A 26,039-nucleotide genomic window follows, 5' to 3' on the forward strand; every position below is an offset into this window, starting at 1 on the left:
AAAGACAGAAGAGCTGAATACAGTCTATTAGATTAACTACTCTACAGATCTGTTTTATATACATATATATATAATAAAAGCCTCTAAGTTTCCAAGATGGGTAACTACTGTATGTACAATATATTATCACATAATAGAAAATAGTGAGTATTTCTAAACTTGCATACACAATGCATGTTTTACACAATGGGGAAAAGATTTTTATAATATGGTTTTATTCTGAGGCCTTGGGATTTTGCCACACTAAATTAGTGTTGTAGCAACTAAGTCTTTACACTCTCTTCTTTTTGGGTAGGTCCACACTTAGAAAAGGTGAGATTTTACAATGTGATATTAACATGTAAAATCCTAGTGTAAACAGGGTAAACTGTCATTTTATCTTGATTTAGCTGGTTAAGGAAAACCCTAGGTGGAAGTTTAGGGTTCATCTCAATGAGCTAAATAGAGATTAAACTATAGTTTTTCCTGTGTACACTATGATTTTACAATATATTATGTTTTACAGCTTTTTCTTAGTATAGTGTTCAGGATTTCTTCCAGAAAGGTGGCAGGAAACAGAAGAGAAAACACAACTCATAATTCAGAGTATGCAACCTCCTGTGGTACACTGGACTCTTGCTAGAACGCGGGATTTGGGATCCATGCCAAGTACCACGTTACAGCGGGAACCATGTTAAAATGAAATTATTGTATACCGTAAATGTCACATCCATAAAGTATAGAAAACCTTAGAAAATAAACTCCTACTTGAAGGAAACAATAAATAAGAAAAAAAGGGTTGCTTTATTAGAGATTTAAAGTAGACATTACAATAAACTAGAATAGTTTTTCTTAAAAAAGCCGGTGAGTTGCTTTTGCTTCTTGCTCCTGTGCCACTTCCGCTCAGCAAACTGCAAAAGACTACGTAGCTGCATAATTTTTATAGGCTCAATATCTTGTATCTCAAACCATCTCAAAAGCAGTCTCTAAGCCGGCTATGGTTGCAGTTGACGTTGGAACGACGTCCACTTCATCTTCCTCTTCTTCTTTCATGGCAAAGGCCAATTCTTCAGCTTCTGGAATGTTGTTTGGTTGCACTGCCTGAAGAATTTGTTCATCCGTTAGACTTTCAGCAATGGGACAAAATTCTTCTGCTTCATCGTCGCCTCTTATCCAGGACTGAATATTTTGTGGCAGAACAGTTACCCCGAGCCCGGACAGTTGCTGACACACCTCCTGCATCCACTCCATGTCCGTTCTTCCAACTTCCTCCTCTGTAAATCCCTTAAAGTCTAAGTCCTCATCAGACTGTGATCTGCTTTCTTCATTTTCTTCCAGGAGCTGGTGGCCAAACAACCCTCTCAGTCTCACCATCCAATAGCGGTTTATCGTTTCAGCATGTATCGTTTCAAATTCCAGGAATCGTCGCCAATGTAAAAGAAGTCTTTTATAGTCAACTTCTTCAGAAAATCGGTGACAGACAACTCACTTTCTATCATTTGTCGTACCAAGTTCCGTCGATAGTACTGCTTTAAAATGGCGATAACACCTTGATCAAGCGTGAACAGCTGACACTCTCCCGTCGACTGCGCTCGCGCTCCTTCTTCCCGTGGAGTACTACAGTCGACAGGAGAGTGCTCAGCGGTCGATTTATCACATCTATACTCAAAAAAATTGTACTGTATAGTACTTAAATTTGGGATCCATAGCCCCAGCCACGTTATATCCAAATTCGCGTTATATAGACACACGTTCTAGTGAGGGTCCGGTGTAATTCCGTTCAAAGTCACGCTACCCCAAATATGCTTTCTAAAGTGAGTTTTTCATGTGACCGACAAAAATAGTTTAATAAACTTGCTCAAGGTTATATAGGGATTCAAGTGTTCCACATATATTAAAAAGAGCCAGGATCTTTCTGGCTCACAGAGCTTTGCTTTTAAGTACAGTATTAGACCATGCTTCTGCCTACAAATTACAGCAACTAATGAAACTATCTTAAACCAGACTGTCATACTGCACAAAGGTTAGCAGCCTTTGAAAAAGTCTCTAATCAATCACCATTTCTTTCTAAATAAACACATCTTCAATTCTGCAAAAGACACACCCCAGCTGTTGTTTTTATACAGTTGCATAATATACAATATTGCTTTTAAAATATTTTATGTAGGAAACATCCCATGAAAACAGGCAGAGAATTATGTTGAAAATATTACAACTAAAATGTTATGAAATATTCTCAAAACAAAACAATATAGTTATTCATTATCAGATCTTATTTACTTTAAATTACTGCTACATCACTTAACCATCTCTGCAGGAGAACTGTTTTAACTAAACAACGTTAGGACCACAAAATATATTCAATTATTGCACTACACCATTGAGCATTTACATTACAACGCTATCTGAAATAACTACAAATCTTTCTAAAGAAGAAAAAGATCATGCAACCCAGTAATGTACAGTTTGCCAGAGTTCTCATAAGCAGTAATATTTCTTTATTTTACAGCTAAATGCATTCAATTCTCTTTAATAGTAATTCAACTGTAATCTTCAGTGGAATTTCTTTTTTGTAGAGTTTATGAATACATGGAGTCTGTAATAATGAGCCTACTTCTTTAACATTTTCAAACAGCTACAATTTAGCCACTAGTTATAGGAATCCGGCTAGCAGCATGAAAAAGGTTACTATTCAGCTTTATTTGAAGATCATCTGCTTCTGCTATTTTATCAGCCTCTTGGAGGACAACGAAGCACATATGTCTATGAATTTCGTTTTATATTAAATGCTCCTAATGCGGAACTATTATCAGCCTTTTCTTTCCTTTTATGATGAAGAGATTCTGGACCATGCCTTTATAGTGTCCCAAACAGATTATCATAATTCTTTTTCTTGGCAATCCAACTAATTTGATTAGTAGGCAACAGTTACCACACACAGCAGCTAGAATTCTGACTACAGTTAAAAGGTTTAATCATGTAATCCCTGTCTTGGTCCAGCTGTACAGTTTGCTAGTGAAGTTTTCTATTAGTAAATCTATTAGGATTTACAAACCTTTTATAGAAACAAGGTCTAATCGCCTCTGAGTTAAGAGACATCTTACTTTACTGGTTATCAGCTAAAGTCAGGTTCTTAATGTCTTTTTACATCACCATTCACAAAATGTATCATTTTTAGATTTCTTATGTGTTGGCTGTACAGAATTCATTTTCCTATTGATCTCCACAACCAAGGGAAGAGGACTGTCAGGGAGCTGATTATTCTCTACCTGATTTTCTGCCACAACTCCATCTTCTGCACAAATTACAGCAGCTTTGCAGGAGGGGTGGGGGCAGCTGCTTTTAATTTTCGCCAGCTGAGTATGGTTCCCTAGAAACCATATGGCAGCTGAGGATTACTGGTCTGCATCACATGTTGGCCTCTCCTCCCCACTTAAGTTTACCCTTTGCCACCTCCTGTGCCAGGGCCCAAAAGGAGAAAAGAGAGTCAACATAGGAATCAGTTCTAACTCCAGCTCTGTATATGTTGGGGGCTCCTCCATGCTGGGGGTATCCTCAACAGGGAATTTAAGGAGGTTTCTATCACCATTGTGCTGCCTGAGCAGCACAAAGAGAGCAAATATTTCTTTCACTGACGTTAGGCCAATTTTAAATAATTATTAATTATACTGAATGAAACACCTGTTAAATGCTAACATAAAAATGGTCTGAAATGCCTTGGCATGCAAAGATGCTATAAAAGTTTAAGTAGCAGTAGCTGTTAAATGTGCTGCAATCAAAACCTAAAATAAAACTTTTTAAGTTGAGTAATCTCAGTTAAAAAGCAGACTATAAAATGAAAATGCAATGCCCATTATTAATATCGCCCTTCCTTTTTGCTGAATGTTCCAACAAGAATGTTAACTATTCAAGGACAGCATCTTACAAATTAGAGATGGGAACTGGAATTGGAGAAGACCTGCTACATCATCCATTCCTTCTCCCTGGCACTGTAGATCTGTTCTCTACTGTCCATTACCTAGTGTTTTAGTGTGGCTAGTTTTAAATAAGTGAAGAAATAGTTTTTTTGTAGTACTTCTTTTGGATAAGACAAGGGTTCTCAAACAGGTACCAGGGGCTTTTGACCACCCCACCCTTCCTATTTTGCTAAATGAGAGTGGTGACATGGCTAGAGAAGAGAGAATTCTCATAGGTACCTGATAGGAAAAAGAACTCCTGGTATGGGAAAGGTTGGGAACCACTCGGATAAAGTATACAATTTAAAGCAACATCATTTGTTTATTAAAGATCCCATAACATTTTTCACAAGATGAGATGTGTTAACCCTGGAGTCCTAGCCAAGTTCTAGTTTTCAACTGGACACAGTTTGCATTGTCCCTTTCTGTTCCAAATTGTTGTGCGGTGTTGAACAGCTGCCATAGTCCTCCCTCCCTCTCTCACACATGCACACAAGATTAACGTTACACCAGCAATACAGTGGATTAACAGTATGGTGAATCATGCCAATGACTCCTAATTTAAAAGCACAATATTTACTAAGGGGTTGGGTTTTTCTGATGAGGGATGATAGACTGAAGCAGGTAAGTACAGGCAAGAAGGGAAAGTGCATTTAGGCTGGCAAGTTAAACATCAATCCTGAAAATTTAACGATTAAAAACAGCCAATATTTAAGCTTCAGAAAATGGAGGTTTATAATAGAATTGCTGACAGACCTTTAACAGTTTATTGGGCACTGCTCTAATAAAGTCACAAGCAAATTTTATTAACTATCGTCTCTCATCTAGCAAGCACTATATTTGACTATCTGTCAGAAACTAAATGCATGCAAGATGTCAGCAGGATATAACGAATACCAGTAGTATCCCCAGCTTTTCCAGTCAAAAGCCACTCATTTACACAAATAGCTCTGGATAGCTTGTCTTTTGCTATTTTTCTCCATGTGTTTAGTTCCCCAGATTTCATTTTGAACTAAGCAGCTGAGGCCATTATGGATACTTCAGCTTCCATTTTTGTTTACGCAAAATACAAGAATCAACCACAGTAGTGAAGCTCTGTGCCAGAGGTAAGGAAAGTGATCCCAAATTTCTAATGAATGCTAGATAGGCAGTGACAGTGGAAAACTCCAGTAAGTCTGCTATTTCCATTTAGTAGTATTTAAAAGCTGGAAAGGCCTCACCTGATTCATGTTAAGCTGCTTCTGTAGTACAAATGAGATCCCTTCTAAAACAATGAATTTCCACATTTGTACTAGACAATAATATGAACTGCAACTTACAATTCCCTAAAGGAATTATGTCAATTGGCATTTTAAAAATGAATTCAGTGACCTACAATAATATGAGTTTCTTATGCACAGTATTTGTCAGTAGGCAACACGGAAAGTTCAGAATTCATTTAGAAAGCCTACGCTTTATAAAACCAAACAAAAGAATACTTAAACCACTTCCTCTAACTTGATAAGTATCTTACACTGAATGGCTGCCTGCAATATAAGAATGATGAAAAACTGATAACAGGAAACGGAGCTGCACTCAGCACAGTTAAAATTCAAGAACAAGAGGGGAAAATAACCCTCCAGATAATATATGCCCACTCAGCGGCCTTACTGACCTGATGAGACATTTATAGCTTGTGGAAATTTCACAACTTTTTGGCAACTATGGTTTAGTGGGTCTCATGTGTGCTTGCACAGCTTATTTTCAGTCACTAAGTAGAAAATTTGCAACTTTAAGTATTCTTTTATTCACTTTAAGTAGGCCTTCAGGGATAGAAATGCCCATCTTGAAAGGGCTTAACATTCAATTAACCCATGCTCCCTCCCTCTGGACTTACATTCCACCGAGTATAACTCTGCTCCTTGAAATGTCAGATATAGCACTTACTGGAATAGACTGTGTAAAGGGTACAGGCACTATGTCCAAACAAAGAGACAGCTAGCATTTCCAGGTTCTGCTGTAATAAAAAGCACAGTGGCTTTCAGAGGACTACATCACTGTTAATACTCTGAGTGACCCCTTCAGACTCCTACTAAAAAGAATTCTCACTATTTCATGAAGTATATTATTATACTGTGTACATTTTAAGGCAGGACTGATACGTACTGATATAGCTGAGGATTGGCTAGGTTGCCAGGACTAGAAAAGGGGATGTGGTGCTCCAAATCAGGATTTAGGTGCACTAGCCAAGCTGTAAGAAAGTCCCCAAAACTGAAACAAGAGGTGTTATAAATAACGATTAAATAGTAGTGTTACGTTTGGACCAAGCACTGGAATACTCAATGTATTCAACATATGCTGATGCCAAAAGTACACTACTTGTTTTAACAGCGAAGCGTGGGATTTTCAAAAGCACTAACCAGCATTGGTCTAAATGCTCCCATTTAAGGTAAAGGGAGTTTTACCATTGACTTCACTGGGGCCAATACTGAATGCTTTAAAAAAAACTCACCCTAAAACTTTAAAATCCTGATTATAATATGCTTCTCAAACTTTTCATCATATATACAAGCTGTAATATTACAAAAACAAGATATATTAAATATTTTAAAATTTTAATTGATATCTTGTTTTTGTAGTATTACAGCCTGGTATACTTCATGAATCAGGATTTTAAAGTTTTAGGGTCCTAAAACTAACCATATACTATACTAAACCATTGTTTCCTCTTAGAAGAAACCTTAGGATAATATCAAGAACTCTATGACAACACATTACAGGTAGAAATAGCTAGATATACAGGGGCCAGTAGATCTTCCCCCAGTGAAAACATGCCATTTGCAGACTTACTTTCCTCAAGTGGCTTAGGAGCATTAAGTATAACTTTATAATTCAACCTCAGGTTACAATTTAAATACCCTACATATAGTCATCTTCTACTGAATACCTTAGATGCTGAAGCACACTGAAAAATGGTCAAGTAATCATCACATTACACCAGAGACACAGCACTCTTTAAAGAAATTGTTCAAGATTTTGCTGAAATTTTGAATTTTTTTGTATAAACTATTGCCAACTCTTGCAATTTTTTCATGAGTCTCAGAATATCTGGTGCTTTTGTTAGAGTCTTAGCTGCTGAAATCAAGTTATTAGTTAAGAAGTTCAGTTTTCATTAAAAAAAAAAGTTGTTAGCCCTTATGGAAACAGAGAAAAGCTTGAAAACATGAACCCTAAATATTCCAGTACCAAAAAGCAACAAAATATAACCTACCACTTATTATTTGTTAAGTACTGTATCATGAATTTTAAGTCAATCTCACGATTTGACATGAGTCACGATTTTTGAATGCTTGGGGTTGGCAATACAGTGTATATATTCCTATATTTGTTTTTGACAACAGAGATATAAGTGGCACTCGCCAAATGCCTTAAACAGTAGGCCAGAAGCGTACAATTTTCTTCTCTTGACTTGAAGTCAAGGGGGAAATAAATCAGAATAATACAAGTAAGAGATAGAAAAGACCTATTTATCACCCAGTATGTCTTCCTAAATTCCAGTTCATCTCTCTATTTATAAATAATACAGACTTCACATTTTGGTGCATAATACATTCCATGCAAATTTTTTTAAAAAAAAAGCAGAAACTTGATCTTCATATTTTTTTCTTGTGATCAAAGCTATATTGCAGATGTTTTCCCGTCTTTTCCTTCAGATGTGTGTGAAAGGGCTGTGGGCAGCAATGCTGACTGGATATATAAATGATAAGAGTTTGGGCTGGGGGGAAGTCTCCTTCCAGAATGTCTATTTATTCAATTTCTAGTGAATAAAAATAAATGTATTACCTGTCTGGAGTTACTAACCCATATTCTACTTTACACAGCTACAAAATAATTAAAATAACTTAAAGAAAAATAGTTTGAACAGAGTAAACCAATGTATTTCTCAAGTTCCCTTCACAGAGGTGGGGTTCTCTCTTCCGAAAAGTAAACCGCTTATATAGTTAGCTTCAAGGATTGTTTTTAGATAACAAAGCCTACTGCTCTGACTAGCTGAGTACTGCAACCATATCTGCCTTTCCTCTATTTCAGATTAGGGTTGCCAGGTGTCTGGTTTTCGACTGGAATCCCTGGTTGAAAAGGACCCTGGCGGCTCCAGGTCAGCACTGAGGACCGGGCCGTTAAGAGTCCGGTCGACGGTGCAGCAAGACTAGCTAGGCTCCCTACCTACCATGGCTGCATGCAGCTCCCGGAAGTGGCCGCCATTTCCCTGCCTCTGCACGCTGCCCCCACCCTGGGAACCACAGCCAATGGGAGCTGCAGGGGCAGCGCCTGAAGGCAAAGGCAGTGCGCACCCCGCAGAGGCACTGGCCGTGCCTCCACCTAGGGATCGGACATGCTGGCTTCTTCTGGGAGCAGCACGGAGCCAGGGCAGGCAGGAAGCCTGCCTTAGCCCTGCTGCACCACTGACCGGAGCCCCTGAGGTAAGCACCACTTAGCCAGAGCCCGCACCCCAGACCTTCTGCCTCAGGTCGGAACACCCTCCCGCATCCTAACTCCCTCCCAGACCCTGCACCCTCCACCCACACCCCAACCCCCTGCCCCAGGTCAGAACCCCCTCCCGCACCCAAACTACCTCCCAGAGCCCATATCCCACACCCCCTTCTGCATCCCTGAGCCCCCTCCCACACCCAAAATCCCTCCTGGAACCCACACCCCTAACACTCTCCCACACCCCAATCCCCTCCCCCAGCCCTGAGCCCCCTCCCACATGCCAAACCCCTTGTCCCCAGACCAGAGCTCCCTCTTGCACCCAAACCCCTCATCCCCGGCCCCAGCCCAGAGCCCATACCCCCAGCCAGAGCCCACACCTCTTCCCGCACCCAACCCCCTGTCCCAGCCTGGAGCCCCCTCCTTCACTCTGAACCCCTCATTTCTGGCCGCACCCTGGAGCCCGCACCCCCAGCTGCAGCCCTCACCCTCACCCCAACCCCCTGCCCCAACCCAGTGAAAGTGAGTGAGGTGAGGGAGAGCAAATGATGGAGGGAGGGAGGCTGGAGTGAGGGAGGGGTGGGGCCTGAGAGAAGAGGCCAGACAAAATAATTTGTTAAAGGCAGATGAAACTTGTTTTATTATTCTTATTAATAATGAGACAGTTTATAATCAGGTAAAGTAAGCAATCTTAACTAAATTCTGTGAAATAAAAGGAAATAAATCAGTTACATAGAAGAAACCATATAAGGAGTTGTCTTGGAGACAGGCCAATTATGAATTTTAATAATCTTAAATTCAATTAAATCCCCTTATCTCTCTGTTTACTAATATTTAGCCCTTGTCTTATCTCCAGGAATACATGGTCGAACCATTTGGTGATTAACAGGAGAAACTGTTAATATTTTGAGTTATAACAGCATTTCCATACCCCAATAAAGTCATAGCAAAAGTTTTAAATCTAATACCTTGGCAGCATTTTAGGTAACTTTCTTTTACAAATCCATGTTTAAGGCTTGGGGAGGTTTTCCTTGGGCTGTTTTTTTCTTGAGTCTTCTCTATTTTTCTTAGCGGTTGTGGCAGCTTGCTTGTACTGGTGGGCAGGATAAGTTGATGAGTACTGTTTGAACAGAGTGTTGGGCCTGTATGAGGGGTGCTCACTTCAAATATATATATTTAATACTTCCTCTCTTTCCTGTTTCCATGAAAATTATAGGAAAACACACCTCTTTCAGGCTTGCTTAGATTCAGGTTGGCTGCTGTCACTTTTTCGTTGACTTCATGCTTTAGTGGTTTCCTTAGGTAACATATTCAGCTCCTCAATGTGCAGTCTGCCTAACGAGTATGAAACCCTCTTCTAATTGCCTTTATTCATTTTGTGGCAGGGAAGCATTAAAATCACTTTTAAAGTTTGTTTTATCTTCTTTTTCATTCGGCCCATTCTCTGAGATATTCCTTCAATTTTATTAGTTTGACAAAAATGAAATTCTGTTTTGAGAAAAGCCAAAATACTACAGTTCTTTATATAGACTTTTTTTGTTTATAAAACTATATTTTAAAATTAAATAATTCTTAAAGACAGTCTTTAGATTAAATAGTTATTAAATGAGTTGTTGATTCTACATGGAATATATTGGAAAGATGATTCTTCTTGTCTTCCTGAGTTGGGTGAAGGAGTTGCTTGAGCAATGCCAGTAATTAATTTTCTATTAACAAATTTTCAATAATTAAATGGCTATTAGTTTAGCAAGGTTATTAGATTCCAGGTGGATACCTAAAGTATTTTACCATTTACACAGCAATGGTATTAGGAAATTATATTTGAAGCTTTGCATTAACTGACATATTTGTAAGAATGAATTTCACAACAGTGTTTGCCATTTCAACATTTAAGAAATAAGCAAAAGCTTCAAAACGTTTCCAACTTCATGTTTTCCCTAGAGACTTTTCTGAATGAAGATTTTAGAGTAAATATACAATTAACTTCAACAACAACATTTCTATAATTTTTTGTAGGAGGTTACTTAGAAATTCTTCTTATGGAGGTGACAAAGCCCACTTTACACCTAGACATATTGTTCACATATAGAATGATCACTCTGTGAAAAGGGTTTGCCCATGTGTAATAGTGTATTTTTTAATTATTATTCTGTGGGAGTTCATTCAAGAGCATAGTGATTCTCACATAGTTTTTGGGGCATATGATGCACTGGATGAGGTACAGCACAAGTTGAATAGGTATATGTATAACCCATGGATCTTGAAAGGTTTTTTGTGAGGAGTATTGATCATCATACCTGTGTACATATGTCTGTAGGTTTTGAATCTGTTGTTCTAGCAGGATCTGGGTGCAACTTTGAGCTCGGGTGTCCTGGTCCATGGGGAGGTTCTTTCTGATGATGAACTTGGAGAGGTTGGGGGGTTAATTGAAGGCCAGAAGAGAGAGTACTAGAAAGATTTCTTTCAGGATGTTGTCCCCAGCAAGTCTTGGTTGTAATTTTTTGATGATGGGTTCTGGTGTAGGGTGGCAGGTGATAACTAGGGTTCTGCAGTTAGTGGGGTTTCCACCCGCTATATTGAAGCAGATTCTCCTGGGGTATTTGGGTGGCCCGTTCAATGATGCAATCTTCTTCTCTGGTAGGGCGTCTTTGTTTAGTGAAAGCAGTTTTAAGTGTTTTTAGGTATCCCAGACTTTCTCTTTGGAGTACATTTTGTGGTATCTGAGTGCCTAACTATAGATAACAGATTTCTTGGTATCTGGGGTTGGTGTCATCGAATCTGCATTTTTTTTTTTAACCAAAAAACAGTTTTGGTCAAAAAAATTTGCCCAACTCTTTTTTGTTTTAAATCTTAGCCCATGGCTTTTTTCCACTCTGAGGAAAGAGAGACTCCACCACATTCACAACAGAGGTCACTGTGAACATCCCCTGCCAGTTGTGCTTCCTCCAAAATTCCCTTAAATTTTCAAGACTATGTACAATAAACACCATTCTTCCAGCTAAGCATGGGAAAAAATACTTTTTCAGCTCTTAAATTGCACTCACTGATTAGCTAAAGTAATTGCCACTGGGTAAAGCATCACATTCTTTCTCTTCTAGGAGCTGAGCTTTCTGCCTCCTCAGACAAACATCAGTTTGTTTATTTTTTTTAAACATCATCCACTTAATCCACTTAAATGAAGGAGCCACGGTTGTTATAGGCCATGTCTCTGACTGACACTTGAGTTTTCAAATGGTCCATCAGTTAAAAATTAATTTTGACTGATATTTCATACAAAATCAAGAGAGTGTTCAAAAATATTTGAAATTAATACATTAGTTCAGAAAATTTCAACAATACAGCAAATAGACACTCACAAAGAATCTAGAAGGAACAAAACAGAAAAAAATGGTAGCAAGATATCCTTAGATAGTATCCTGAATACATGCTTTAAAGGGAACAGAGAGTTTCAAAGGGAATTGTCTGGTTATGCTGGAAAAAGACACTGGATGTGGTTTAATTAGGCCACAATTTTATTCTTAAATGTCTGGGAGTAACTGGCCGATAAAAGTGTACAGTGTAGGTAATTCCATAATCATTTCAATATATACCTGGGGGGCTTCCATTAGCTCCCCCCCCCCCCTTTACCCATCCTGGTTCTCCTTACCCACTGCTGGGACATCACCATCCCCCCACCTCAAATGAGGTTTAAGGGGGGAGGCAGGCTCCCTGCCATATCAGGCACAGGTGCCTCGAACGCCCCCATTTCTGCTCCTTTAAATAACAGTTCCTTTAAAACTTTTACCAATCCATTTTATCTGATCACTCTGTCCCTTCCCCACAGAGTACCTGCACTGGACATCCGCCCCACGTTTACATAATGAGTTGTGACATCACAGCCTAACTCCTATCTCATGTTTGCCCCGACTAAGCCCCCCAAACCTGCTGTGGGGAAGGCAAATAAAACCCCACTTCACCTTTGCTAATCTGACAGTGAGGGGAAAATTCCTTCACAGTCCTCCAAGAAAGGAGCAACTAGCACAATGCCCACAGCGGATCCTGACAAAACCTAGTATTTCACCACATCTATGGGTGGGAGGGTGGGTGCTGCTCTGCCTGGTCCAGGAAAAAGAGGCCTTTCCTGCATCAACATGAACCTATATAGTATCCTCCACTTTCCGGTCACCTGGCAAAGGATGGGTCAGCGTCCCCACTGCAGCTGCAACAGAAAGCCATTCCAGCTCTCTAGTGCTTAAAAGGGCACACACCTTTGAGCAAAAAGCCAGAAAATGGCCCCCACTGCTTAATGTGCTATGAGGTCATTATTACAGTTAACAGCAAGGAAAGCTCAGAATATTCATACCAACAATACCACTTTGAAAGGCATATAAATAAGGTTCGACTAGGGCTACACTGTCCAACAACAATCAAGCACGTTTCAGAGTAACAGCCGTGTTAGTCTGTCTTTGCAAAAAGAAAAGGAGTACTTGTGGCACCTTAGAGACTAACCAATTTATTTGAGCATGAGCTTTCGTGAGCTACAGCATCCAATGAAGTGAGCTGTAGCTCATGAAAGCTCATGCTCAAATAAATTCGTTAGTCTCTAAGGTGCCACAAGTACTCCTCTTCTTTTAACAATCAAGCAGAGTACTATCCGGGGTACAAGAAAGGATGCATCTAAAACTGACAGTGATTTTGGCCCCATATTCTCCTATGGAAGTTGGCCATCAATTCAAAAATATCATAAAGTAACAGAATATGCTTTACAATAAGAAATGTTAAACCAGGAATCTAGACTCTGACAACTATAAAGAGCACATTTTCTATCTACCTTAAATACTCCACTGTGGTTTCAGCTGAATTACATTTCACTTTCTGCCACACAGTCTTTTACAACGCAGCCATTGCCCAAGTATTTTGGAATCAAACGCAAATTTAAGAATTGTGTCGATTTGTCTGCAAAGGACTCAGGTCTCCATCCTTCCTTAGAATCATAGAATCATAGAATATCAGGGTTGGAAGGGACCTCAGGAGGTCATCTAGTCCAACCCCCTGCTCAAAGCAGGACCGATCCCCGACTAAATCATCCCAGCCAGGGCTTTGTCAAGCCTGACCTTAAAAACTTCTAGGGAAGGAGATTCCACCACCACCTCCCTAGGTAACGCATTCCAGTGTTTCACCACCCTCCTAGTGAAAAAGTTTTTCCCAATATCCAACCTAAACCTCCCCCACTGCAACTTGAGACCATTACTCCTTGTTCTGTCATCTGCTACCACTGAGAACAGTCTAGAGCCATCCTCTTTGGAACCCCCTTTCAGGTAGTTGAAAGCAGCTATCAAATCCCCCCTCATTCTTCTCTTCTGAAGACTAAACATCCCCAGTTCCCTCAGCCTCTCCTCATAAGTCATGTGTTCCAGTCCCCTAATCATTTTTGTTGCCCTCCGCTGGACGTTTTCCAATTTTTCCACATCCTTCTTGTAGTGTGCGGCCCAAAACTGGACACAGTACTGCAGATGAGGCCTCACCAATGTCGAATAGAGGGGAACGATCACATCCCTCGATCTGCTGGCAATGCCCCTACTTATACATTCCAAAATGCCATTGGCCTTCTTGGCAACAAGGGCACACTGCTGACTCATATCCAGCTTCTCGTCCACTGTAACCCCTAGGTCCTTTTCTGCAGAACTGCTGCCTAGCCATTCGGTCCCTAGTCTGTAGCGGTGTATTGGATTCTTCCGTCCTAAGTGCAGGACTCTGCACTTGTCCTTGTTGACCCTCATCAGATTGTTTCCTTGATTCAGCCAACTTAAGAAGGGAGTTTTTTCATTTTTCTTTCTTCTTTGCTATTCATATAAAATTATGCTGCATCATTCTTCAGTCACTGTTATTTAAAGAATTTATGGATAGTGCCAGATGAAAGCAATATATACATTTAAGTCATTATCGTTAAGCCATAAACTTAAGACAACTTTGGAACATAAATAAATCTCGTTACAAAATGTACCGTACAGGTTCCAAAGTACATAGCTTAAATACAGCATAAAGCACGTGCCCTGTAACTTTAAAGCTTACTCAGTTACCAACATATATATAGGTCATTCACAGATGAATCCAACCAAGATGAAACATTGTCAGTCAGCCAGTAAGTCAAAAGTGGGCACACTCTGTAGGCTTACAAGTCTAACTTTATTCTTTTCTTCTAAAATTACCTTGGACTCCTTTAGGGACTAAAAACTATACCGTTATCTCCAAATTCTAGACACAATCTAGTAGGGTATAGGTCTAAGAAACAGTAGTCCATTTCAGTTAATATGAATTTTTACTTCTATAAAGGTTTCTTTCTTTTCACTAGTCCAATCATATAGTTTCAATGACTTCAACCTCTTCTACTAAAAACTGGACTGGCTCAGTTTTCCAGGCCCCTTTGAGAATCAGGTTCGGCATACAGTCTCAACGTAGTTGCAGGCATTTATGATCCAGTATGCTTGATTCCAAACTACTACTTGAGGCCACTGAAGTAGTGACAAAAACGGAACTCCTTATGGCTTATAATAATCTTAGCATAAAAATGGAGTCCCAATCTGAACAATGTTTTTTTCTTTACCTTACTAAAGATCACCCAAAATGAACACCAAAAAAGACTGAAAAATAACAGATTCAAGGGACTTGAAACATAAAGGGAAAATTAATGAAGTGATTTTAATTTACATATAATTCCTTGATGGTTATGAAAAGTATCGTTTTCAGCCAAATGAAAAATTGCATCATCTTATTTTTCAAATAGTCTAAAATCCACAGAGGTGTTTCCAAAAAATGTAATTTGGATGCCCCAGTTTTAGTAAAAGGGAAAAGATAAATTTGATGATGATCCAGAATCTGACACGCTATTTTTGTATAATCCAGTAATTCTGATTCTGGATATTTTTAACTGAAGAAAGGAAAATAAATCATGAGTGAATAGAACTTCTATAGAGGGTGTTCGTTAACACAGACCCCTGTGCTTGCAACAGCCTCCCACCCCACCATAATTACATTTGATGATATAATTATCTTCCTATCTTGTCCTTCAAATCTGTCAGACCTCCTTATGGTGATCTTCCAACCCACAGATTCCCCATCTTTTCTTGCATTTGCACTGTTATCCAAAATGTTATAGTCACTAGAATAATGATCCAACCCTATGAGGAATTCTACCCAGACACACCACTAAACCAGTGTGGAGTTCCTTGAAGGACTGAGTCTTAGGTCATAAACTCTTTGGGGGAACAGGCCTGGTCGCTTATGTTCTGTAAATATTATGTATATTTACAGCATGCTACAAATAATACCACTTACATCTTTGGTATTTACTGTTCATCTTGAAAAACAATGCATACTGAACATATAAAATACTGTATTTTTTGAGATAGGACTTGTCTGTATGGTGAGTTAGTGCATGGCAAGCTGGGATGTAAATCTGCAGCACACTAATCTGCCACACACTAATGCTGGCCCTGCTATTGCTCACAAGAAGATGCATAGCGTGTTTTGATCTACTCTACTTTGAAATGGGAGTAGATCAAAGCACACAACAGAACTTCTAGTGTGCAGTAGCAGAGTCCCCATGGCCAGACTGTAGCAGGCTTGTGTGCTACAGATTTACATTTTAGCTTGCCACACATTCACTGACCATACAGACAAGTCCATAGAAATATCATTGTGTTTACTAAAATTGTGAAGTCACTGACGCTTTAATAATTTCAAAAGCTGCCATGTAGAGAGGGGGTTTTTTAAAACAGAATTAGACTAGTCAGAGAAACATTGCTGACATGCTCCATTACCTGGCTAGAAACTATTGTCACATAACAGTTTCTCCAGCCAATAAATATGATGTCACAAGAAGACAGTATGCTTCCTTTAGTTCATAGAAAGTACGGAATTTCAATTACAAAATTCACACAGTAGTGAACCAATATAAATGGAAAACTCATAAGAAAAATATATTAAGTTTTCCCTCTTTGTTTAAAGGGAATCTACACAGAATAGAAACAAATCTAAACCAAAAGTAATGATAGAGAAATACTGTCTATATAAATTTTTAAATGATATTCAGAAAAGGCAAATATATATTCATAGATTCACTGAGCATCTATATAATTAATATGGCAATCTTTTACAGGGCTTGAAAAAAAAAATCCACTTGGGAAGGACTCTTTCCCTGGGAAGAGAAGAGGTCTAAAGTTCATTATATTCTGCACACTTTAACCTTCCTTATAAAAAGCAAATTTCCAGCCATCATGTTTACACAGATACCATTCCATACGTGAACTGAATTTAAATTGATATAGCAAAGTCTTCCTGAATCTGCTGACTGATAACTACAGTTTCTCTGCTGCCACTTATAGCCTTATCAAGCAGTAGCAGAGTGGACATGGCAAAACCATATTAAATTTCACTGCTTTTCAGAGCACTATAGACAGAAGTGAAACTAAACAGAATTATGTCAATCTGACTGGTGTTGCTGATGTAAGCAGTCTGAATGAGCTCTCCCCCGACATCTAATGGTGAGCTGTGGACAAGGACTTCAGGAGCTGATCTCGTTTGCATGGACACACCCACCCTGCCTAGGTGCTCAGCATGATGGGATTGCTTACCCAAATGAACATTTGTGGCTGGTGTCGGATCCCCAGTCTCCTTGTTATTGGGGCAGGAGTACTAAAGGGTTGGTACCCTTGTTGTGTGAACTGAGGGCAGCAGAACTGCACCTGGCATACCCCAACAGAGGAACTCACCCTCAACTGAACGGCACTCATTAGGCAGGGGACATGGGTTCCAAAGCTCAATGATTGAGAGAGGGTAGGGACAGGTATTTGCACTTGGTGCTGTGGGCCCTGTTTAAGGGTTTTAGACACCTTTTGATCCTTCCATGGTATAATAAAAGAGCTAGACTCAATTGAGAGTCTTGTTACATGCTGTAAAGCTGAAATCACTGATACCTAGATCTAAATATTAGACCTACTTTGGAACAGAGTCTCTATTGCAAGAGACTACCCAGTGTGTACCAGCCAGTGAGACTCCTCCACTAACAACTGAAATCACTGAGAACTGTGTTAAGTGGGGTGGCCCTTAAGACATGGCCAACCGGGTGGCTGATGGAGAGGTGTGGCCAGCAGGGTGGTTGGTGGGGAGGGCCAGGGCCAGAGCAGTGCCCCACAGAGAGGTGTGTAAGCAGCCATTGGGGTGACAAGTGAGTGCCGGAGCAGTGGAACGTGTAAGGTGCCTCCTTGGCCCCCCACTTCCACTCAGGGTGGGAAGTGAACTCTGCGCCTGAACCTCTGAACTCTGGGGCTGCACTGGCCAAGGACAGCAACTGTGAGTGGGGTGCAGTGGTGAGTGGGGCATGTTAAAGGGACTTTTGGGTTGCTGGATTTAAGGACCAGAGGGGGAAAGGAAACTGCCCAACTTACTTGGGAGTGGGTCTTTTGCTCATGGCTTATTATTATGAACCCTAGTTGCAGTGTCTTCCCAAATTAATGCTGAGTTACTTCCCTCCTTTTATTAAAAGTTTTTGCTATAATCAGACTCTGTGCTTGTGAGAGGGGAAGTATTGCCTCTTAGAGGTGCCCAGAGGGTAGTGTGTCCCAGGTCACTGGGTGGGGGCTCGAGCCAGTTTTGTGTTGTATTGTTGAAAAGGAACCCCTAGATACTGAACGCGGCCCTTGCTGCTGCTGGCTCCACCTGGCAGAAGGGTTGCACTCAGGAAACAAAAAGAAAAGGAGTACTTGTGGCACCTTAGAGACTAACCAATTTATTTGAGCATGAGCTTTCGTGAGCTACAGCTCACTTCATCAGCTGTAGCTCACGAAAGCTCATGCTCAAATAAATTGGTTAGTCTCTAAGGTGCCACAAGTACTCCTTTTCTTTTTGCGAATACAGACTAACACGGCTGTTCCTCTGAAACTCAGGAAACAGCGATTGCCAAGACATTGAAGCTGTTGTGCCTCAGTCTCAGACGGCCCTCCCCCTTTCAATGCCCTTTCCTATGTGCTTTTGACTGGTATGTGTCTGATAAATTTTCAGGCCCTAATCTTTTTAACACTTATCTTTTTTCCTTCATAGTCAGGTTGTACAAAGAACTAAGGCAACATTCATCTTCAGCACTTTAGCTACAGACAAGCTAAAATAGCAGCCACAGCACATTCTGTCTATATGGTATAGTGACACAATACTGAAATAGCTGCTGTACTGAAATATGCCATTCATTACTGAGCAGAAATGTTAATAAACACTGACAACTTTCCATCATTTGAAATGTATCAGATGATGATATATACTATTTTTATTCAGAAAGCTTTCTCTGATGTTTCCATGTGTAAACTTTTAATCAACCAGTGATAGAAACCTCATGATGAAAAAGCCTTTTCTTTTGCATATATAATATTTATAACACATATCTGCTTGCATATACAGTATCTAGTAGCCATTTATTATGTTTTAAACTAAAATGAGTCTTATTCTAAAGCAGAAAATCAATTTCTTGACCCCATTTCTATCAGAATGAGAGTAGTCTGCCTAGAAGCAATATATCAACAGCAAATTTATGCCTCAATATGGCTATCAGCCACAGCTAAAAATTTGCAGATCTATATAACCAAGCACATTAAACTGTCCTCTTGGGTAACATATAAGCAAAAGTAACTCTCATAATACAGCACATACTATGGGTAGAGCTATTACAGCAGTGTCTGTTTGCCTTTTTTTGGTCCAATCCATTTTCAAGAGAATCTGTGCATATCGTCAACATAATGAATGAAATCACAAGTCTCCTCATAAATTTTAAATGGCTTAAAGGATTTCCTCACCTTCATGTGAAAATTTGAGTACTGTATGCTTAAACTGAAGAGGTTTTTGGAAAAATTAAAAATGATGCATTTTGATGAAACTGCCCTTTTATTGACTACATCAGCATTCTGTAAAATCCCTGGAACAGAAAATAATTCAGCAATGTTATAGCTTTGTTTTTGTAAGTTAGCTGGATTCAGTTTACTGTACATCTCCTACCATGAAAATATTTAATCATTCTAATGCAATTCTAATATGAGTGGTGGGAGCCCTCGAGTTCCGAGCCCCTGCAGGTGGTGCAGGCTCCAGAGCTCCGAGCCACCATGGGGGCCCCAGAGAAGTTTCCTCTTAGATCATCAACTCAGATCAGCAGTGACAAAGTTTTTACCTTCTATACCTGGGTAGATTACAGGCTTGTAATAACTATGGAAATTTGTACTGGTATAACTACATTGACACACATGCTGCAACCGGGGAAAACAGTATTTGCACTTACCGTGATACATTTATCTACCCTGGTAAGCACATCAGCACTGGCTATTTGCAGCAGCATAGCAACACCACAGCACAGCTAGGTTCTAAGAGAAAAAAGATGATTTCTCAATACAATTTCCAGCAAACAACTTCCATGTCACTGAAACAACAGTAAGAAAGGCCAAAGACAGAAAAGACATTGGGGCCATTCTTTTTCAGGTCAAAAGGGGACAGAGGGATGTTTCAATGCTGCAGCATACATTGTACATGATTTGTGGGTTTTCAGAAGGAATATTGTACCTATAAAAGTAAAGATCAGCTTCTAACTCTCTCTGTTAGAGACTTTATTTGCCACTCAGACTTCATTAGCCATAATACATTTTTATTGGTTTATCAATACCAAGGAAGTTATTTGAGTGATTTTCTTAGTGATAGAAGAACTGATACTCTAATGGACTATTAAGAAAGCATTGATGTGATGTTTTGGGGATCACACAGACCAGTAAGGGGTTTTGTCACTGCCTGCCCTACAAACTTGGGGGCCCTTAATGCTGTGCTGCAATGGCTCATAGCCCTCCCCCAGTGGCCTGCCCAAAAGCACAAAGTCTAACCCTGGCTTCCACCAGCCTAGTTACTCCTTGCAGGATGACACCAACAGCCCTTCCAGTCCTAAATCTCCCCAAATCCACCCTTCCCAAGTATTTAACTACCGCACATTCAGACTTTTCTCCTTTGGTTCATCACCCCAAAAAGCGTGCAACCTGTCCCCCTAGATACCAGCTTCCTTTGGCCCCCACACTCCACACAATTTGCACAACAGAGGCCTGCTTGGGGTAAAAATTAACAAAGGGTTTATTTAATAGAAAAACTACATATTCAAAGATGAAATAGTACGGAAGAGCAAACGTTACTCAGTAAATAAACATAAAGATGCAACCTCAGGGTTTACATTTCCATATTAGATAACTTGTATTAGAAAAATGATTTTATCTATTGTCTTTGAACTGGTTCCCAGCATTCCCCAAAGCTAGATGGGGGGATCCCAGGTTCCTGGAAGATTAGGGTTGGAAGAGACCTCAGGAATTCATCTAGTCCAAGCCCCTGCTCAAAGCAGGACCAACCACAACTAAATCATCCCAGCCAGGGCTTTGTCAAGCTAGGCCTTAAAATCCGCTAAGGATGGAGATTCCATAGGTAACCCATTCCAGTGCTTCACCACCCTCCTAGTGAAATAGTTTTTCATAATATCCAGCCTATACCTCCCCCACCGCAACTTGAGACCATTGCTCCTTGTTCTGTCATCTGCCACTACTGAGAACAGCCAAGCTCCATCCTCTTTGGAACCCTGCTTCAGGTAGTTGAAGGCTGCTATCAAATCCCCCCTCACTCTTCTCTTCTGCAGACTAAGTAACCCAGTTCCCTCAGCCTCTCCTCATAAGTGTATTTTTATAGCACAGTGACATTGTACATAGGCAATTGATTCAACTGCTTATTCTTTGGGATTCAGACCCCCCATTCTCCCCTTGGGATGTCTGGACCCTGATCGTCCCAACAGGATAATCAAGCAGTACGTGAGATTTTTCATACTTTTAACTCTGCTTGGCCTGATTTAATAAAAATGACTGGGGGTGCCCCAGCAGTTGTGAATTAATCGAGTTGTTAATTTAAACTGCAGTACATTACACTTGTTGGTTGAGCAACATGCAATGCCTATCTAGTATCTGTCAACAAATGACTATGCAAATAAAAATCAATAACTGTAAAGAGGGACTCAGTAACTATCCTACTACAATACATATTGAAACTTTATTCGGGCATACAATGAATGAAGTTTGCAAAGTATTGTGGAAAGAAAAAGATTAAAACAATGGTCTTTCATATTAGTAATTCATAAACAGACTATGTTAAATGGAGTTCATGTGTGCTTTATTTTCTGAATTAAATGTTTTGGTGTCTGTCAGATGCCAATGTCAAAGTGACACAGTGACTTGACTATAATTCTTAAAATATGGTAAAGACTAAAGACCCTTAAATTAGCAGACTACGGACTCATTAAATTTCAAGCACATTGTTCTAGCATTCAGTTTTTCCCTCATTCTTCTGCCGCACTTATTCTATTATCTGGGAAGAAACTGATATTTCTTTGGGCAAACAAGAAGTATTGTTTCTAAACACCAAAGTGGAATCACTTTGCTAATGAACAATTATTGATCTGTGAAATAAGCAACATTCTGTCAATAGAATTCAGTTCAGCCCCCCCATACCTTTCACATAAGCTTACAGCTCAGGGATGGTTAGACTAGGGGGGTTCTTCACCCCTCCCACCAATCACAGCATAGCTTTGTATGGGACCTTATCATAGGTCATTTCTTAGGCTTTAAGGAACCCTCTAATTGGCTGGGAGGGAGGGAACTGCATTCCCCTTCACATTTTGCTTGACAAGCTGTGAAGAACCATTCAAGCTCTCCTGCTTGCAGCACGGTTTTCATTCCCACCCACCCACACATGCGGTGCAAGGTTTGGGGCAAGCTCTTGATCCATGTCCCTAAGAAATGTTATGCATTTCCCTGCGGAATGCATGTTATGTTTCCTAACCATTGCATTTTCTTTTTATGTCAAGCCAGAATTACATTCAGATATATCCGGTTCATTGTGTTAAGTCTTTTCAACTTTGGGGGACTATACAGTCTTTGCAGTGGGTTAAATCTATTATTCCGTTTGGGCAGAGATGGTTGAAAGGGATATGTAGAATTCTGTGTCTTGTTGGGACAGAGACACTCCTCTTGGAGAGATGGTTGAAAGGGATATGTAGAATTCTGTGTCTTGTTGGGACAGAGACACTCCTCTTGGAGACTGCTTAAATTTAACACATCAGTGGCCCTCTCCCACCCTGACTTGTAGAGGGGGGAGAAGGGAGAAATGTGGGGCTGCGAGTCCAAGCCTTGTGTCCAACCTGAGTGGACCAGGCAACTTATCTGTTTGGGTAGCTATTTTGACCTTTGTGTTTGCCAGGTAGGACAAAGTGTGGCTTACAGATGGGGCAAGAAGCTACAGTCATCCTTTGCTTCACAAGCTATGGACTAGATTCACAAAGTTACTTAGGGTTTGTCAACACTTGAAACGTTACAGCAGCACAGCTGAGGCACTTCAGCGTAGACACTCACCACAGCAAAGGGAGGGGTTCTTCCCATCGGCATAGTTAAGCCAGTTCCCTAAGAACTGGTCAACAGAAGAATTCTTCCGTTGAACTAGCACAGTCTACACTACACTAAACCAGCGGTGAGGACAGCTTACCTGCGTCACTCAGGAGTGTGGATGTTTGGACATGCATCCATATTTGTGTCACCAGAATACCTAACAGCTCAGTGGTAATGGCACTCATCTGGGATGCAGTAGACCTGTGTGCAAGTCCCTACTCCAAAACATGCAAAGCAGGGATTTGAAACTGGGTCACCCGCCTCCCAAGAGAGTATCCTAACCACCAAGCTATTAGATATTGTGGACACAAATGCACACTTGCCCAAGCCCAAAAAATTCCCAACCTGCTCGCCTTGGCTGTCTTTTGTACAGAAGGAAAGAGAGACTGACGCAATAGCCTGCTGACTAGGGCACTCCTAGAGACCTAGGGACGTAAGGTCAGTTTCAAGTGTCTGCTTAGCTTGCGGGCTTCTGAAAATCCCTTTCTTAGGCACTTCACTTCTCCCATGCATTGTGGTGATGGGGGGGGTTGGGCATCTAACTTCTGGCTGAAAATTCCATTAGATAGCAGGGTGCATAGGAGTTAGGCACCTAAGTACCTTTGTGAATCTAGCCCTATGTTCATCCTCCTTGATACAAAAAGCAAGCACTGATGGCTTAGTACAGTTGATGCCTCTTATGCCATCAATTATTCATAATTTGTAAATTGTCTTTTTTGGGAGTCTCTGAGAAAAAAGGTAATCCTACCAGAATATTTACATTTATTAAACTTATTCAGATAGTAATTTCAAGCTTGACATTGTCATTTCTCATTGTTTTTGTTAATAAAATAGTTTTACATCTTGAAAGCAATGTACAAAACAACAAATTAATTGGCACAAAACCTCAGCAAGGTAGGTACGTTATTTTCCCCATTTTATCAATGAAGATTTCAGATTTTTTCATTGTTTTAGCATTGTTATGCAAATCACTCAAAAGATTTAATAAACTATGTTTGGCTTCTAGACCCTGTTAAATTGAAAATGACCTATATTCTTAAATGATTCCAAATATTGCTGTGGAGTATAACAATGCCACACCACTGCTCATGTTTTGCAGAAGTATTCTTACACAGTGCCTTTCTTTAAAAGGAAATTGAGACAAGCATTCAAAGAAGCTTCACATATGATAGTAGAAAGATTACTAACTCTAAAGTGTCAAGTATCAGAGGGGTAGCCGTGTTACTCTGGATCTGTAAAAGCGGCAAAGAGTCCTGTGGCACGTTATAGACTAACAGACGTATTGGAGCATAAGCTTTCGTGGGTGAATACCCACTTCATCGGATGCATGCAGGTCCTGCCTCTGGAAATTTCCACTACATGCATCTGACGAAGTGGGTATTCACCCACGAAAGCTTGTGCTCCAACACATCTGTTAGTCTATAAGGTGCCACAGGACTCTTTGCCACTATCTCTAAAGTAGTTTTTCATAAGGCTATTCAACTAGTCTCTGTGGTCAAAAGTAGTATATTAGTATAGTAGTATATACTATTAGTAGTATATAGTGGCCCAAAAGAAAGAAAATGTCTGGGGAAAACAAGTAATTCAAATGGGGCTAATTAAGGTTACCAGAGAGCGGTGTATCTGATCACAGGACTGTAAGTCAGTAGCTCCTGTACTCTAATTAGAGCTGGACAAATAACAGATTTTTCATTTGCCTGGTAATTCTTGGGGGTGGAGCGGGGGGGGGAGGGGGGGGTTGGTTTGATCTGAATTGAAACTGAATTTTTTCAGAATTTTCAGCAAATCAAAAAAGCCCACAAAAATTAATTTCAGTTTAACCCAAAATGAAACATTTAGTTTCCAGGCACTTTCGACTTCTTTTAAAAAAGCAAATGAAAGGAAGGACTAGATCGACAAAACAGCAGGTGGTGGTGCAATGCCCTGCATCCTACTTAATAGCCTAGTGGTTAGTGCACTCCGCTGGGATGCCCAATGACTATTGAGGTATTTTATACAAAGTAGAACAGCTTCCACAAGAAAGATTAAGAAATCCCCACCCCATAACAGCAAATAGCTCAGTGATTAAGGGACTCCCCTCGGATGGGGGGGAAACCTAGTTCCCTGCTACAGAACCAAATCCCATATGAATGCCATAAACACAAGTATATTGGGTATGGGGGTGCTACTACCAGCTTCTCCTATGGCATATGGGTGCCCTTGTGAATCTAGCTCAAATGTTTTTCTACAAAACTATTCAGTCAAATCAGCAAATAGCGTCAGGTGATCCACAACTACATTTCTTGGAAAATAAACTATTTGTCCAATAATTTTTTCTCAGCTCTAGTTATAATCCCACCTCCGCATCTGAGGTGAGAGTTCAGTGATTTTCAAAACACTAGTAGGTACCTAAATACCTTTAAAAATCTGGCCCTGACTCTTGTAATGGGACCTCTGACTCAGCTTCCCCAATGTAACATAGGAAAACACTGCTTACTTAGTTCCCAGAGGTATGAGCTGCATGAGTTTGCACTTACAGAACATCAAAATGAGAGGGACAAAAGGTTAATCTCTGTATTTCTATATAATTTTCCAGTGTTAGCTTTTATTTTAGTAATACTTTTGGAGTTTGACTAAAAATCACTGATAGAAAGGAATGTTACATTGCTTTCAGTATTCTACAGTGTATTAAGAGATCCCCACCCCATAACAGCCAATTGCCCAGTGATTAAGGGACTCACCTTATAAATCCATGGTACATCCACACCTTGAATATTGCGTGCAGTTCAGATCCCCACTCCCCCATCTCAAAAAAGATATATTAGAATTGGAAACGGGCAACAAAAATAACTAGGGGTACGGAACATACAAGGGGAGATTTAAAGGTTTGGGACTTCTCAGATTGAAAAAGAAATGACTAAGAGGGGATATGATAGAGATCTAATAAAATCGTGACTGATGGGGAGAATAAGCAAGTGCTATTTACTCCTTCACATAACCCAAGAACCAGGTGTCTCATGATGAAATTAATAGGCAGCAAGCAGGTTTAAAACAAACAAAAGGAAGTATATTTTCACACAACGCACAGTGAACTTGTTGAATTCGTTGCCAGGGAATGTTGTGAAGGCCAAAACTATAATGGGTTAAAAAAAGAACTAGATAAGTTCATGGAGGATAGGTCCACGAA

The 26,039-nt window shown here is 40.1% G+C and overlaps 1 protein-coding gene across 13 annotated transcripts in view; it reads right to left on the minus strand.

The window, feature by feature from the left end:
- IMMP2L (inner mitochondrial membrane peptidase subunit 2) overlaps positions 1–26,039 on the minus strand; it is an 835,235-nt gene that overhangs the window by 700,371 nt on the left and 108,825 nt on the right. Inside the window, exons 4-5 of one of the 13 annotated variants that reach the window (XR_007354632.2) lie at positions 19,699–19,780; positions 19,258–19,341 (exon numbers count right to left, since the gene is read on the minus strand). The exons of the other annotated variants lie outside the window; for them this stretch is intronic. The gene's annotated coding sequence lies outside the window, so the exon portion shown is untranslated. Of the gene's footprint in view, positions 1–19,257; positions 19,342–19,698; positions 19,781–26,039 lie in introns of those variants that run through there. 13 annotated transcript variants of the gene reach the window in all.

The sequence above is a fragment of the Caretta caretta genome, chromosome 1 (assembly GCF_965140235.1).
Source record: "Caretta caretta isolate rCarCar2 chromosome 1, rCarCar1.hap1, whole genome shotgun sequence".
NCBI lineage: Eukaryota > Metazoa > Chordata > Testudines > Cheloniidae > Caretta > Caretta caretta.